General features: G+C 40.0%; 1 protein-coding gene across 14 annotated transcripts in view; it reads left to right on the top strand.

Moving 5' to 3' along the window:
• TBL1X (transducin beta like 1 X-linked) overlaps positions 1–17,633 on the top strand; it is a 202,103-nt gene that overhangs the window by 77,521 nt on the left and 106,949 nt on the right. For 10 of the 14 annotated variants that reach the window (XM_077343283.1, XM_077343292.1, XM_077343282.1 and 7 more), the window contains exon 2: positions 9,859–9,933. The exons of the other annotated variants lie outside the window; for them this stretch is intronic. The gene's annotated coding sequence lies outside the window, so the exon portion shown is untranslated. The remainder of the gene's footprint in view (positions 1–9,858; positions 9,934–17,633) is intronic. 14 annotated transcript variants of the gene reach the window in all.

The raw sequence follows: 17,633 nt of genomic DNA, 5'->3' as shown, positions 1-17,633 counted from the left end.
GGGAGAAGGCGGCACGGCCCACCGCTCACCCGTGGCTGTCTGTGCGGGTGAAGCAGGCAATCGCGTGGCTCCCCATTGCCTGCTTGGGGTGGGATGGCCCCTCCGAGTTTTTATCCCGGACAGGGACCGCCCTAACTCCTCCCACAGTGCCCTTACTGCTTTATTCAGTCCGTGGCGCGGAGCGCCACGGGGCTGTTTAAAGATTGATGGTTACTCTATACTGTATATTTTATATTGTCCTGTACACAATCATGCAGTTCTGAAAACTCTATAACAATTTCTGTCTTTTTCTCTTCTCCTCCTGAAGATCCCTATTTTGACCCTTGTGCTATTAAGTGTCATTCCAAGGGATTCAGTAGGCTGGAAGTGAGAGTGGAAAAGTCCCTTCTCCACAAAGTTTGCAGACAGTTAGGTACACAGTGTTTTATTTTACCTATACCAATAAAATACTTATTAGTATTCCAATTTCAAGTGTAAATGTTGTATTGAAGTTATTCTGTAGAATTTTGTCATGCGGGTGACAAAAGCTTGAAACCATATTTTGCATGTAAAATGAATACATGCTTCTAATTTGAAGATTCTTATCGCTATGCAGTACAATGACTTGCAAAAATATTCACCCCTCAGTGTTTGTCTTGTTTTGCTGCATTTCAACATGGAACTAAGTTGGGTTTGATTAGCACCATTTGATTCTCCCAACATGCCCACCACTTTGAAGGTACAAAATCATTTTTATTGTAACGCAAACAGTACCCAAGACAAGAAAAACAGAAATCACAAATGTGCATAAGTATTCATTCCCCCTTACTATCACACCCCTAAATAAGATCTGGTCCAACCACAACTTCAAAAGTCACAAAATGAGTTAATTAGGGTCCAAGTGCAATCTAAGTGACACATGATCCACCACAAGTTATCTGTATTTGTTCTGAAAGGCCCTGACTCTGCATCACCACTAAACTAGCAACCTGAAGTCCAAAAAATACTCCAAACAGGTCAGAGACAAGTTGGCGCTGCAAAGATCTGCAGCAGAGATGGGAGTATCTGTCCATAGGACCACATTAAGCCATATACTCCGCATAATGGAGAAAACGCCATAGCTTAAAGAAAAGAATAAGAATACATATTTGGAGTTGGGCTCTCCAAACACATGAAAGAAGGTTCTGTGGTCAGATGAGACAAACATTGAACTTACTGGCCAGCATGGGAAATGCCATGCATGGTGCAAACACTTACTATCATCCCAAGAACACTATTTCCACAATGAAGCATGGTGGTGGCAACATTTTTCATCAGCAGGGCTAGGACAACTGATCAGGATTGTAGGAAAGATGGATGACATTAAGTATAAGGGAGGTCTTGAGGAAAACCTGTTTCAGTCTGCCAGAGATTTGAGACTGGGACAAAGTTTCACATTCAGCAGGACAATGCCCCTAAACATAAGGCTAAAGCTATATTGAGATGGTTTAAAGGGAAGAATGTTAATGTCCTGAAGTAGCCTGGTCAAAGCCCAGACCTCAATCCAATTGAAAATCTGTGGCATGAAGATTGCTGTACATCAACACTACCCATCTAACTTGAAGGAGTTGAAGCAATTTTATTTTGAGGAATGGGTAAAAATTCCAGTAGCTAGATGCGCTAAGCTGATAGAGGCTTAGTGATAGTGGTAAAAATATAAATGAAGAGGCTCCCACACAATCTCTCTTTTGGAGCTTTGGGACTTATAGCCCCCATCACATGAGTGTATTTAAATATTAGACCATTGAAGAAGACTCCAAGACGGATTGAACACAGTGTGGGTTTTTTTTTTTGTTATTTATCCAAGTGTCAGTATTTTGGGGAGTTTTGCAATAGTGTGTGACTAATGTTGATGTTTTAATATTTTATGTGTACATGAATTATAATAAATATTTGCATTTTAATATATAATATATTCTTCTGCTGCTCAACCTTTTAGGTTCCTAGCTTATATAACAGGTTGAGTTATTTTGTTCCCTCTTTTGTTGTTCATATCTTTCTGAAGCAAATACCTAAGCCAGGGTAGGGACTTTGTGGGAAAGAACCATGCTGTCAGCTTTGGCCACATGAAACGTTACCAGGTGTGCCAGAACCACCACAAGAAAGGCACCTTCATTAATAATTAATTGTTTAATTAGTTGGTGACTCATTGTTAAATTAATTGGTGACATAGGCACACCTGCACTGAATAGAGCAAAACAGGACATGTATTCTTTTCAAAATGGCACCTCGAAGGGGGAAGACAGATATCATAGACAGAAAAGAAGACCCTCCCTCCATGTGTTAATGACACCCTATTTGTGGAATTCATGTGGCAGCGATATTCCATTGTGAACTTCTTATACTTTTATTTGTTGCAGTAGCAGTATCACTTTCTTCAGAATCACCCTAATGTCTTGCAAAAAAAGAAGTTGAATTGCTTGTAAAATTAGACTATGCGTTGTTTGCCAGAGGCAAACTAACCTAGTTTCAACCACTATTGGCAGCCAGATGTAATCTAGTATGCTGTTGTGGACTGTGTATTGTTAGGCCTTAATGCCTCTCCACAGTAAGGCTGCATTTGTATACCCTCAATGCCTTTGTCAGGCAGGCAATTCCGATCTGATCTGAAGTAGAAAAATAATTTGCTGTGTCACAATGTCGCATTATTACTAAGAATAACAGCAATTTTGAACATAATAACAACAAAGTCACAACTGATTGGTAGTATGAAAAGCAGCAAACTAATTCAAAAAGACAGGCTTTTTCGGGAATCTTAAAGGAGACAGTTTAGGTTCCCTGAAGCTTTATTACACCCAAAATGTTTTCTATAGAATGTTAAATTGCTTATAGCTACTATTTTCCTTTGTTTGCAAAGACTGATATATGGTATGCATTATATTCTGTATTTGTAGTTATTAGTTTCTGAAGTCATGTGCTGTTTGCATAGGTAGAATTTGTGTCAAGGTTGCATTGCATGCAGCAGGGGAAGAGAAGAGTAACACATCCTCCTTTACCTTGAATGTGTTTGGATGCTGTGACACAGTTTACTAATTTAACAGGATTAACTTTTGCTTATATATTCCTGCTGTTATGATGGCCAGTTCTTAGTCTGACGAAGAGTGCTTGCACTCAGAAGCTCACACCTTGAATAAATCTTTGTTGGTCTTAAAAGTGCTATTGGACTCTGATTTTACCTTAAATGGATGCTCTTTTATAGGGTCGTGCACATACCGTATATACTCGTATATAAGCCGAGTTTTTCAGCACAGTATTCACATTGAAAAAGTCCGGGTATATACAGTAATTGAACTAACAGCCTGCTCTCAGCCAGCCAGTCGTTACATTGCTTCTGCAAACCTCCTACAAGCTGAAGCTTGCTAGCTTTGGCTGCTTGTAGGACAGCAATGGTTTGACTGAGGGACTCTGATCTTTTTTTTCCTTTTGCCTTTACTTCTTCCAAAGTATTCCTTTGGTTTCTGTGGGTGGGGTGGGGTGAGGGTGGTTTTGGGGCTGCTTTGGGATTTACTGTTTCTCCTAATGTTTCTTTTTTCTGAGGGGCAGCATTGTTTGCCTTTTCTTCTTGGGGTTGTGTTTTTTTAAGTTGATTTTTGCAGTTCTTTCAGTGTTGAGTTTTACAGTTCTTTATTTCAGTGTTTCGTTCTGGGGGGGGAGTACTGTAGCTGTACGTAGAGTAGCCCATTCTCCCAGTTTGGTAGCTGTTGTACTTGTTGTAGGAGGTTGCCAACTTTGGGTACTGTTGTTCTGCTCTGGTTTGCTGACCCTCTTTTGCACTGACAGAGCTAGTTTACTGTTTTTCTTTGAAATAAATATTCAAAAACATTTAACCTACTGGTGCCTCAATTAATGTAAATTTACCAGTAACTGCTGCATTTCCCACCCTTGACTTATATGCGAGTCAATAAGTTTGCCCAGATTTTATGGTAAAATTAGGTGCCTCGGCTTATATCTGGATCGGCTTATATGTGAGTATATATGGTACTCTAGATAAGATAAAGAGACAGTTTCTCACTAACCTTGAGAAATTAAGCAGAAATGAGAAGCAGCAGTAGAAAGTGCCGAATTGGTTCTCTGCCCAAGCTATAGCTTGGTATGGCCAGTGTGGAAGGAAGCAGTGGGTGTGACTGAGCAGGGACAGTTCAGACCCAACTTGCTGGTAGCATAGGAAGCTGAATGTAGAATATGACTGGTGCAGAGAAACACCACCACCTAGAAGTTCTCTGCCTGGGAGTTCCTTCCAATATTGTATTCATTGTGCTATGCCGCGTCCATTTTTAGGAGCCTGACTGCCCACATAGCTGGCAAAAAGAGTGGGGCCATGGAGCTCTCAACTTTGCTAATGACACTGACAGAAACAGGCCAGTGGCTACTAATGTGCGTCCTTCTCACAGGTTACACCTAAGGGGGACAGACTGCTAACAGCCAAATAGACTCCTCCGCCAAAGTTTATTATAAATTATCAGGATATTTTGAGCAGAGCCTTGGATGAGCACAAACCATGATGGATTAAGCTTTCATCTAGGGACTCCATCTTGTCCATGAGGCACAGGACAATGGAGAGAAGATCCAGCTTAGAGATCAAAGATAATGATGAATTCTAGCCTACTGCAACTTCAAGTAAAGTTTGCCTGTCCTAAAAAGAAAACAGGACTGCATGTTTGCACCTTGTCTTTATTTCTTAAGTTTGATAACTTGAACAGAATACATGTATTCCTTTATTAAACTTGCTTATATTTTGACCTTTCTGTGCCTGATCTTGCCATGCCTATTTGTTCTAGCTGTTGAAAGTATGTCAATAGGTGGGGGGAGCAGAGAAACTCACGATACCTGGAGCACAGTAGCTCAAGATTATGAAACTGTGATAGAGCTCACTTGCATGTACTTGTAGAAGCATAGTGGGAGGAGCAATAATTAGGCAGGGCCTCTGAATAGCAAAACAACTACAGAGTGTTAGATGCATATCTGACAGGAGATACTTTTAGGAGTCATTGGTGGCAGTTACCCAGTTGGTTATTGGCACCCTTGGAAAGTGAGGGGAAGGAATACATTGCTAAGTGGAAGCTTCAGGGTTGTTCTGAACTCTCAGAGTTCTAGTCAGAAGGAACGGAAGGGCTTGCAAATCCATTCCGTCATTTGTCATTACTTGTAATGCGAGGCTGGATCTAAACTAAATCCCCAAGTCATTGTTAAAGCTTCAGGGGATTGGCTTACTCCCAGCCACTAGAGACAAAGGAAATGATAATAGGCTTTCATTGCTTGGGGTAACCAGATACCTTAAACCAGTGGTCCTCAACCCCCAGTCCGGAGACTGGTACCGGCCCATGGATCAGTCGGTACCGGGCCGCAGCTCCTCCTTGTCCTCCCCGGCTGCTGCCTTGGGGGCTGCCCTGCCACTCTGCCGCCAGCTCACCTTTGGTGCTCTCCGGCGGCCACCATGGCTGGGGCTCCCCCTTGGCGTGGCACTGCGCAGGTATTGTTGATAGCGCTCCCCAGCGGGCGGCGAGAAGTCAGGGGCGCGGGCGGGAAAACAAGTGGAGCAGAGGCTCAGGCGGCAGTGGTAAACTACCCCCTCCCCAGGCCTCAGTAAAATTGTCAAGTATTGACCGGTCCCTGGTGATAAAAAGGTTGGTGACCACTGCCTTAAACCACACCAGAGGAAGCTTAACTCACCTAGCAAGGACTCCAACTGGAATTGGAAGTAGGATGTAATCTAGTGAATAAATATGGCCTGTGTAAAACTGAACCTCTTCAGATGCATAGTGGAATTAGGGTATGCAATAGTTGAAATGTGGACAGCTGTATGAAACCTCTTGATTGGAGAGGCTTCAAGATTTTGGTTGCTGTCATTTTGGTAGTACAACCAAATGTATCCAGTAGCAACTTAAAAGTCCAAGAAAATTTTCCAGAGTATAAACTTCCATGAGTCAAAGCTCACTTCATGAAGAATTAGGTTATAGTGCCAGTGTTGCTGATCTTTTCTGATGATCTTTATAGCAGGCAGCTTTCCTTGGGAAATTACTGATCTTAGATCTTGGAAGTTGTAATGACAGGATGTGTAGTAAAATCCCTAGCCAGAACTGGGAAAAACCCCTTGGCCTTAAAATGCCTGAAGGTTTAGGCTGTTTCTTCTGATATTTTTCATGGATGCTCTGCAGCTCACAGCTGTCCAAATTCTTTTGTGGCTTACCTGAATTTAACCACAAATCACAGGAGCTTGATGTAGTGTGAAACTAGAGGAAAAGAATATATGCATTTGATCCTAAGAGGGATTGTCTGGATGCAAGGCTCTTATCTTAGATGTGAGATTCTTTAGGAAATATCTCTGCAATACCATTTCTGAAAGATGAAAATACAAGGACAGTAATAAAAGATCCTCGGTGTGTCAGACCAAATGTTCATCTAGTCCAGTATTTTGTTTCCTAATGGGGAAACCTACAAACAGGGCATGAACACAGTATATGAATCAAGTTTTTAAAATGTGTTGGTTTAATTGAATGCAACTAATATTTAAATTAAAGTTGCCTTCCAGAAAATGTATTGTATACCCTTTTAAATTCTCTTTAATTAGGTCTGGCTTACAATTATGCTTTTGGATACTGAAGTATAATTGACACTTCTAAAAACAGATCTGTTAAATAGATTGGAAACAGGGAAAGATCAAGTTATTTTGATGGCTCAAACAAGATATACCCAATGCTTAATCAATTTATGTTATTCTTGTGGTCACCTCTAAGCCAAGCCCCTCCAGTGTTACTGTAGCGATTTGGCTTGGATCCAACCAGTGGGGGAGGGGGTCTGGGTTCAGGAAGGGATGTCTCTAATGGCAGAAAGAGGGAAGGCCATGTGGCATGGCATTGAGGAGCTCCAAGGAGACACCTTAGTGGTTTTATGGAGAACCAACTCTGATTTAGAAGCATTGTCTCTATCAGAGCAGAAATCTAACTTATTTATGTCTGATTCTGTGAAAGTTTTGAGATATCATTTTATAAGGAAAAGTTCTTATTGTTACAGGGAAGGATTCTAAACATTTTTTCCAATCACTGTTAAAGTAGTGCACCTGGACCAAAATAGCATCTAGAAACGGTGCCCTTTACTTTGAGCCCTGGATCAACCTGCAATAAAAACTGGTTGTGTTGTTTAATCAGCTGGAAAATGGACATTCCCGAAATGTTTAAAAAATAATTCTTACAACGATGTGTTGTAGTGTATTTCATTTAGGCTGGTTGTGGCAAAAATGCAAATATGTATGTTTTCATTCTTTTAGTTGCGGTAATTTTGTTTCATTCTAAATATACTATTTTGTATTCATCATAGATACACTGGTATCAAAAACTTTTATTCCAGTTTAAATAATAACTTTGTTTTCTGTTGGGGGGGGGGACAGTGGTTACCTTATTCGGTCAGAAAAAAGCAGCTGGTCATAGTGATGATTTAACAGGACTACTGAATTGGTCTCCATTCCAAAATAAAATTGAATCCATGTAAACACATGGTAGAGCCTGTGTAAAGCCTTTTGTTCTGATTACATGGAAAAACCAGGGTAATGAAAGGCCAGAATATAAAACTTAGATGTTCCTATGTCCAGTCACTTGTCACCAACATTAATTTTGTTTCTATATTTTAAATTATACCATGTTGTAGTTATATTGTGAGAGATCATTCTCTCGCCCTGATGTAATGTATAGATTTATATAATCCAGAATTTACTTTCAGGTTTTACTAAATCATTATGTATTTTCCAAAATGAACAGTACTGTTAAATGGTATAAGAATGAAAAGAGCTGCTGAAGCCCCGTATTGGCAGCTACTGTGAAGTTAATGCATAAATGAATGTACAGCCACATCTTTGGATAGGAATTACAGCTTCCAGGTGAGATCTGAGGATCCCCTGAAATTATAGCACATCTCTAGACTACATAAGTCAGTTCCCTTGAAAAAAATTGATGATTTGGATAGTGGACTCTGGGCCCCACTGAAGTCCTGTCAACCCCAAGCACCATTCCCAAATTACCAGAAGCTTGCCCATCTGGGTCTGGCACTCTGTTCCCTGCTGGAGGCCATGGAAAACCTGGCAATCCTTATTTGTTTGTTTGTTTATTTCTATACCACCCATTTCTTTGCAGCTCTGGGCGGTTTACACTGAACATTATATAACTTACATGGAATGTTATACAGACTGTAACATCAAAACAACTTTCAATAAAGCATCAAAAGATTACAAAACCACATTTATAATATAAATAACAATTAACAGTAATGTTGGGAGGTTAATTCTTTCGGTCATGGGGGGGTGACTGGGGGACCAGCAGGTGTTCTGAGTCGGTCAGCCTCAAGCGAATGCCTGGTAGAAGAGCTCCCAAGCCCTGCGAAACTGTGGAAGTTCAGGTAGGGCTCTGATCTTCTCAGGGAGCTCCACCAGGTGGGGGCCAGGACCAAGAAGGCCCTTGTTGAGGTCCGATGCGCTTCTCTGAGGTCAGGGATCCGCAGCCAGTTTGAGGTGGTGAAGTGTAAGACTCTTTTGAGGGTATAGGCAGGGAGGTGGTCTCTCAAATACACTGGTCCCAAACTGTGTATGGCCTTAAAGGTGATTACCAGAACCTTAAGCTTAATCTGGAATTCAACTGGGAGCCAGCCAAGTTATTGTAGTACCAGCCGGATGTGGGATCTCCACCGCCCAGGGTGGGCAGCTGTGCTTCCTCCCATGATCCCTTCCTAACCAAGGACCTTCATCATTTGTAGGGTTGCACTTCAGGCAACTCTGCTTGATTCTTGTCACTGCTTCCAAACATCTGGCTAAGGGTTCTGGGGGGGGGGGAGTCAGGGCAGTCATCCATCAGGAGGAAGAGCTGGGTGTCATTCGCATATTGGTGGCAGCCCAGCCCAAACTTCCGCACCAGTTGAGCCAGAGGGCGCATAAAGATGTTAAATAAGATAGGAGAGAGGACTGTTCCTTGTGGGACTTGGAGGAAGGAATTCAGCATTTGAGAGCCGTTCCCTGTATTCTGGTGTCGGTGAGGCGGGTAATTGTGGGTAAGGAGCATAATGGACTGTATCCTACAAAGACTGTGAGTTGCAGGCACTTGGGAAATGAAGGATGGTTCCTTCTGCATTCTTCTTCTGCAGTCCCTTTTGACCTGTGAAACGCTGAGTCCAGATATCAGGAGATCCATACATAGATGAAAAAGTCTGGTGACACAGTAGGCTGCTATGAAGGGTAGGGGAAAATGAGCAACATTTCTTCTTTTCATATTTCACCAGTGGAAGCTCTGCTAACAAAAGAGCTAGAATGTGTGCTTTTATCCTGTTCTGCCTCCTTATTGAAGTTGCATGTATTGTGTCCATGTTGGAACCCTGCACTTCACCCCATAAGCGTTTTGCAAGTTGAAATAAGATGGGAAGGACTATGGTGAAATAGTCCAAGTAGGTGTGCTTTGTATGATCTAACTCAGTGCCATTTTGCGTGTGTTGGTGATCATAAACAGTGTCAAGTATCTACTTTGAAAATCATGTTGCTAAGATGTATGAAAGGAACTGGTATAAGGAAAATGAAATGTACATAGCTGTGATATCTTTAATTCCATGGAGATTGCAGTGCAGACAGTTCCATTTCAATCAGTACTCGTTCACACATTAAACTCAGCCTTCTCATTTGGCTGATAATTATAACCTACTATAGTCTGAATAATTGAATTATGGTGTAATATTGGAGAAAAGAGTCATATTTTTACCATGGTAGCTGACATTGTGGAATTATATAGTGTAATTCACCATCCTAATTCATAGCCTATTTCTCTCTTTATATATATTTCAAAAACTTTCTCCCCCTTATTTCTATACCAGGATATCTAAAATTAGAAAACTGTCCTGAAGTGGAAATTGGAGGAATCTGGAAATTTGGCAGCATACCTTTCCAGAGTAAGTACATTGTTGAAATTATATTCCTTTTACGTAACTAAAATGGACATTATAAACCAAAAGCAATGCTCATTAAAATTGTATAACTTTGGTTGGTTTGACTTTCCTAGTCTACATAATGGAATTCAGTTTTTATTAAATAAGAAAAATTGGGGTATCTCCATAAAAGTGGGCACTTAAACATTTACTGCTCATTTATCAGTGAATTAGGAAATCATAGTTCTCCATGTTTTACCTGGAGTAGGCAATAGTGTAATTAAGGTCTCATTTGTTGTCTATATTGACATTGATAGGTGTGTGAGTGGTATTGATTACAATTGTGATAGATCAATGACTACTGGACACTTTTGTTACTCATGTATTCTGATATAATTTGGGCCCAGTTGTTCAAAAAGAACAAAAATGTGCAAAACTATGGGGTTGTAAGATTAACATAGTGAAGTAAAATTCAAGGAAGAATATTTTATACGACTATGTTATCCCTATCACCGTAGAATAACATTACAATAACTGTAAAACAACGAAGACGAAGATGAGTTGGTTCTTACATGCCGCTTTTTTCTACCCGAAAGAGTCTCAAAGCGGTTTACATTTGCCTTCCCTCTCCTCTCCCCACAACAGACACCCTGTGAGGTAGGTGAGGCTGAGAGAGTCCAGATATTACTGCTTTGTCAGAACAGCTTTATCACTGCTTTGGCGAGCTTAAGGTCACTCAGTTGGTTGCATGTGGAAGAGCATGGAATCAAACCCCGCTCTCCAGATTAGAAGTCCACACTCCTAATCACTATACCAAGCTGACTCTCAATACAGTCATATGCAAAATTAATCCATTATATGTCAATTGAAATGAATATAGACTAGAATAAGGCTGCATAGCATTGCACTGTATTGTGATTCTGTGCAATTTATGGAGTGCTGCCTATTATCCCTTGGATTCAAAACAAATGGCCATGTTCTTGGCTGCTTAGGTTAAATGTGACATTTATTACTTGAGCAGTCTAATCCTGGAAGTAAATCTTGCGGAATTGATGACGGTTTGTTCCCAAGCAATTGAGTATAAGATTGAAATAGTGTAATTCTGTTTGGCAAAAGCTTTGTTTTCTGGTTTCCCTTCCAGTTTGGTTAGTTGTGTGAGGGACGCATTCCATTTGGACCTCTCAGTTAATTAGCTATTGCTGTAACTGATTATTCTTTCAATTAAATCAGTGAAAGCTTGCAACTCAAGTTAACGATTTCTTAGAATGAAGGCATAAGTAGTTGGCTCTTTTGGGCAAAGAAGCCAGTACCATGCTTGGCCTTGGTGTGTAAATATATAGACACTACTGTTTTACAAGGTCATAAATGCGATAATTGATTACGACCACAAGTGAAGGCTTTGGAAGTAGATGTTGTTTTTCAGGGAACAATATATAGTTTTACAAGCTTGTTTAGAAGTTGGATGTCTTAAGTGATTTCTGGAGACTAGACGGGTCACTTTATGATGATGCCATGGCTGTGATAAATTGATAAGGTTTATATTTCTCTGGGTCTTGCTTGGCTCCAATCAAACACTGTAGACACACTTTGTTATCCTTTTTGCACAAAGGGAAGCTTTGTAGCAGAGAGCAGGTGCTGTTTTCTCACTGACCAAGTAAATTAAAAAAAGACTGTGGTTACTGTGTTGCTGAAGTGGTATCCCTTGACTAAATGTCGGAGAAAAGGGAGGGGGGAATGGAAGAGAAAGTAGAGTATGTTACTTTCAGGTGAATTTAAGAGGCTGATTTCTGACGTGGCTCTCACATTGTTTCTGCCTGTGTTTTTTTGTACCTTGATATATGGAAAGCATCTTTACTGATCCTTCTGAGCAAAACCAGCTCTAGTAATAGCTGAAAAAACAGAAGCAATTAGTGGCATGCTCTCAAGGGGAGAATCTGAGGCTTCTCTTTAAGTGCGATGGTTAAATCCTCTAAAATGGAAACTGCTGCTGCTACAAAAAAACACACACACACACACATCTGAAATTGGACACTAATGTAGTTTGTTGTCATAGTTGATAACTGCTGGGTTTCAGGCAGATAATTAGCAACACATACTCATTAGAAACAGTAATACTGAAAATCCTAATTACCAGTGGAAGAGAGCGAGAGCAGGCAGGTAAAAAGCCAGAAAACTGAAATAGTGTTCTGTTGATAGCACCTAAGTAGAGCTGTACGCGTCAATAAAACAAGTGCCCTACTGTGCTGGAATACAAATGGGCTGTCTGTAGCAGGATACAGCAAAGACATTTGGCAAAGAAGGAGAGAAGAGCTACTGGCGCAATGTAATTGAATTGACCATTTCTTTAAAGATACAGCAAATTGTCTGTTGCTGCATTCATCATCGCCAGGGAGGCCAGACAACTTGCCAAACATGTGATATTTTTATAATAAAAATAAAAGCCCGCAAGAGTTGCATCAAAATGCAGGTGGTTCTGTTTGCAAGCACTGTAGAACTTCATGTAATAAGAGTAATAATAACTACCACTATTATATTATTATTATTATTCCTTTTATTTTCTGTTTGTTTTTTTTAATTGCATCCAATTCTCCATTTTCACTGGCAGAAATCACTTCTGCTTGGAGGAAATTGGAAGGGCAGCTCTTGTGATTTTCTCTCTTTCTACTGCAGACTGCCTGATGCACTATTCCTGGAGGCTTGCTGACCTCAGGAGGCACAAAGGTCTCCAGTGGAAGGGAAGATAGGACCTGCCCTTCTGGCTCCGTATTGGTGTAGAAACTAAATAAGTTGAAACCATTAGCCAAAATGTAGCCACTTTGATCCATGACTATCCTGTGGGCAATGGGTAGTCTTACACAAAATGTGTCTGTGACAGTGCATGAAACAAAAGATTTTGAGCTTAATTATGTGAGGCATAGGACCAGTAAATATGGCAGCTAAGTGACAGCTGGCAGGCTAAATTTGCACTGGGCTTTTCCTGTGTAAAATTAACTCCTGCCCAATTTCTATTTTTGTGGGAATGCCAAAATTGACCTCAGTATGAGAACCCTTCCAGAGTTTGACAAGTTTCAAAAGTATGTTAAATCAAGCAGTCTGATGATACCTTCCCCCTTTAGTAGTAAAAAATTGGAGGCATTTAAATCCCCTTTTCCACTAGCACACTTCTCCTTGCTTGAATAGGCTGTGGTGTGACAGATGAGGCAACAAGCAGCAGCATATCTGAAATGACATATGAAAGGCTCAGCCTTGGTACATGCGGAAAACCTTCCCCAGCTAGCTCCAGAAGACTGAGTGTAAATTGTATTGTGACAGGGCCCCTGGGCCATGCAGTGATGGCTCAGCAAATGAGAAGCAGTTAGCTTTTAGATCACCACATATGGCGAAGACAGGCACTTTTATTTCTTGCACCACTGCGCTCCTGATAAGGCTGGAAATTGGAATCAAAATAATTAGATTGGCTAAACGGATCCCAACAAATGAACCAAGTTAATTAAGGGGAGGGAAAACGCCTTTGTATTCCAAAACCCTGGTATGCTCTTTTTCATTTTTGATTTTGGTGTGTGTGCATGCTAGGAGAGTCCAGGAGGGAATGTAGTTCTGGCACAGTTAGGCAGAAAGTTGGTTGCCTTTAAGATATGTGTGGAACACAGCTGAGTAACTGAACTGTTTTTTTAAATTGGCCTGATAAAATTGAAAACTGTAGTACTTAAGAAACCCAGCTCTTGAAAGGAAGTGGAAGCAAAGTTTTTTTTAAAAAGTAAATATAAATCTAATATGATAACCACCATAATCCAACGCAATATACTTTACAACTGTATATACTGTCCTCCTACCTTCTCCCCGTGCTCAAAGGAGACCATAGGGGCTCAGGTATAACATATGCCTTGACTCATTGACTGCAATCATCTGAAACAACCTGTTCCACAGTAACCATGCCTGTTCTATTCTTGTAGGCTGCTAAGATCAGGATTGTTTTTATCTTTCAAAGGGGTCTAGGTATGGAAGTATCTGCTGGAGGAGACACATTATTTGATGACTCTGTCCAGTTTACTGAGTCCTTCTTCCTCCCTTTTCTTTAACATACAACATGTCATTCATTATATTCTTCTTCAGTTATTGAAAATAAAAATAGGTAATAATATTACCTCTTGCGCTCCTGAAGGTTGCTGTGGCATGGGACACTTACACTCTCAAACCTGGCAGTGTGGGTTATTCATAATTATTTCTAAGCATTCATAAGTATTTCTAATGCTCTCCTAGCACAATCAACGTCCTTTAATTCTTGGGTAGGTGCAGTGGCACGGATGAAGAGCCTGTGCTTTGCCTGCAGAAATGCCATGGAGAGCCTCTGCCAGCCTGGGTAGACAATACTGAGTTTATTGAGCTGATAGTCTGTTTCATGTATATGTGTGGACTTGTTTCAGTTTCAAATCAGAATTGAACTGTGGTTTTTGGGAAATGAAATTAAACTTTAATTTTTCCAGATTCCTACATGCTTGAACACAAGTTTACAAATTCTGAAACATTTCAACTGTACTCAGCATGCAAGGGGAAATAGGAGTGTGAGGGAATGGGAAGAAGTCAGGTTTGCGTATGTCACAAATGTAAAATTTTTACCCAAAGGAAGGCTATCCTGAATGCAAAATGACCTCCCATTTTAAAAGTTATAAATAATGGGTTCTTTTATGATAGTATGTCAAGGGCTCCGTGCCTGAGTCCTGTGGGTTTTCAGAGCTAGGGTATACAAGAAAATAATCCTTGTAAAATACATAGTTTATTTGAATAATATTCAGAAATGGTTTTATCTCTAGGCAACACACCACTGTAAGACTATACAGCAAAAAGAAAAGAAAATCTAGCGGAACTATCTAACACAGTTAAAAACTGTGTTAAAAACTGTGTTAGATGACACAATCGTACAGTCCCAAAGTCAAAGGCTGTAGGTTAAGCATTTTTTTCACTGTTTTCCATTGCAATAGAAGCATGTCATAAAACCAGACCCTTAGTCCATCATAATCCAAACTAGCCTTCTCTGAGCACTATGCCCCGTTGTAGCTTTTGGGCCAACTTGCACCAGGTGATAATGACAATCCAATGAGGATATATTGTTGCTGGAACTCTCTAGAAAATCACCTAATCACTCTTGATTCTCCTTCTCCCACAGGTTTTCATGATGAACCAATTATCCCATTTCTAACTCTGGCCTTGAAGTTAATAAGGGCCATGTAGGCAGAGAGGCCCAATTAGCAATACCTGCAAGATCAAATTAGCCTGCCACACATTAATCCTTAGGAGGAATCAGGAGTGCTTTGCCTCACACAGTACTTAATTGTAAGCTGCATGCAAATTTAGATTTTTTCATGGTCCATGTATTGGGCGGAGGGGTGACTTAGTCTTCCTTTCTGGTGAGGGGTGTCTGTTACTTGAAAAGGGTTCAGAAGGGTTGAAACAACAGAGGTGGAGGAATTGAAAAGGGTTCAATTCCTCGACCTCTGTTGTTTCCGTTTCTTTTAGTTTATGCTCAATTTTCCTTAATGCTTTGTTTTATTGTATAACAGACATTATGACCTCCAACAAGGTAGATTTCCTTACGCAGTAGGTGAAAGGTGGTGGATAAATCTATTTCCTTCTTAGCAGATCTGCATGAAGCTGCTGAGCTCCAGGTCCAAAGAAGCGACCTCCTGCACCCCTAGCTCTCAAGAGGAATGTGAAGTGCATGCTTAAATTGGTAGTTCAAATCTTTCTGCTGCCTTACAGCTCAAAGGAGGCATGCAGGAGGAGGTTCTGGTGTCTGTACTTGCTGGTTCAGCATAATGAATGCAAGGAATGGGCACTTGCATAAAGACAATAATACTAGAGTTTTAAAACATGTTTTTGGTTTCTAGTTTGATTTGGTAAATTCATTGCTCTCTGTCTGGTCTGTTTCTTGAGTGAGGCCTTTGGAGCAAAAGCAACAAAAAGAATTGCACGATATAGTGAGTGGAGCTGCCCCAGGCACAATGTTGAAATGTGTCCATTTAATAACATGTGAACTTCACACAATTTTAGCTAAGCTAGTATGATAAATAACTGTGTATGTGTGAATAAATAGCACCATAATGCAATTATAATGATTTGTGGTTTCTACATGAACTGTTATTGAGAATGCAAGAATGTCAAAAGAGACTGTGATACATTGGGGATCACTAGAAGAGTCAGACTCATGAACTTACGCAAGCGCATGGAGGCACCAAACATCTTACCTATGTTTGGGCCTTAGAAATTATTTGTAATGCTATAATTTTATTGTATATAGTCCTTTACTTTGTCAGGATTAGTTTTTAATTCTTATCTCTAGTTATTCATTGAAAAATTATCACTTATGTATTACATTTACAAAGGTATTTAATGATTGCTTCTGTATTTTTTAAAATTACCATGGCTATACATCTGGATGTGACCTTCACAGCTTATGGTGCTCTTAGAAATCTTCTGCATTGGATAGTTATATCTTGATTATGTTGGCAGAAACACGTAAACATTAATAGTGCTCCTTTATTGCTTGATTTGGTTATCTCTGGGTAACCATTCAGAAATATGTCTGGCAAACCATATTTGTTGATTATTTATTATGATTATTTATTCTGGGAATTTTGAAATCAGTGTATGCTTTTCCTGGTTTGAGATGTAGAGAACAAATTCATTTATTCTTCTAATTTATAAAAAGTTGGGCTAGAGTTTCCTCTTTCACACATACCTCCATTCTAAATTTCGCTAAGGAATTTTGAAGGTGACCACAGTTAGTAAGGTTAACTAAAAAGATTGTTATTTCTGTATGCTAATAATTGGCTACAGTAAAACAAACTCCTTTATGTAAATGATGCTTTGTTTTGAAGTTTTTAAATTTAAACTTGTTCTCTATCCCTTTCTGTGCACAAATATATTTTTGAGAAGGGAAGGAAATTGAAATTGTTTATGAAGAGAATAAGTGTAGGATGTTGCTGAAACAATAAGGCACATTTTTTGACTTCCCTCCATCCAATTCAAGGATCAAAGAAAACACAAATGTTGAAAAGAATAAGTGTGTTTTTAAAGTCCCATCTTGTCTGTGTTTGGGTAGGTCAGAGGGTTTTCTGACTATAGAAGGCTGTATTGCTTGTTTAAAGAGGAGCTGAAACAATGCAATGTGGAATTTTGCCAGAAAATCTATCTAGATCACTTTTACCTTTTAATAACCACAAGGGTGGGGTTTGTGTGGCCACAGCTGCCTCTGTTGATTAAAGGAGCATTTGTATTCCTGAGCAGCAGTAGTTCTTAGACCTCATTTCAAAAAGTTGAGTTTGTCAACCATGGGAGGATTTTTCTAGGTATCTAGTGAACCTATTACCATGTATTGGAGGTGGGTGTTATCAGACCATATTGTGTGACAGAATTTATAAGAATCTTGTTTGATTTATTGATTCTTACTGTTAACTGGCCCACAGTAACACATAACTCCCTCTCCCTTCTGTTTGGCTGGTTTTATAACAAGTAGTTTTTGTAGTCATGCAGGAATCGTGGCAGCTTTTGCAGCCACCTAATCACAGGTCTGTGAAAGTTTCTTTAGAAGAATCAACCTCCCTTACTTCCATGGTTGCATCAGCTGTCCAAATGGAAATAATTCTCATGCAGCTTTGGTGCTTGCTTGACAAGCGAGCCAACAGGGAACAAATGAAGGAAGATAAAAGTCAAGAGTCCTGGAAATC

Source organism: Paroedura picta, chromosome 6 (genome assembly GCF_049243985.1).
Source record: "Paroedura picta isolate Pp20150507F chromosome 6, Ppicta_v3.0, whole genome shotgun sequence".
NCBI classification, from domain to species: Eukaryota; Metazoa; Chordata; class Lepidosauria; order Squamata; family Gekkonidae; genus Paroedura; species Paroedura picta.
Note: the sequence above shows the minus strand (reverse complement) of the source record. Positions and strands in the feature narration are given on the sequence as shown.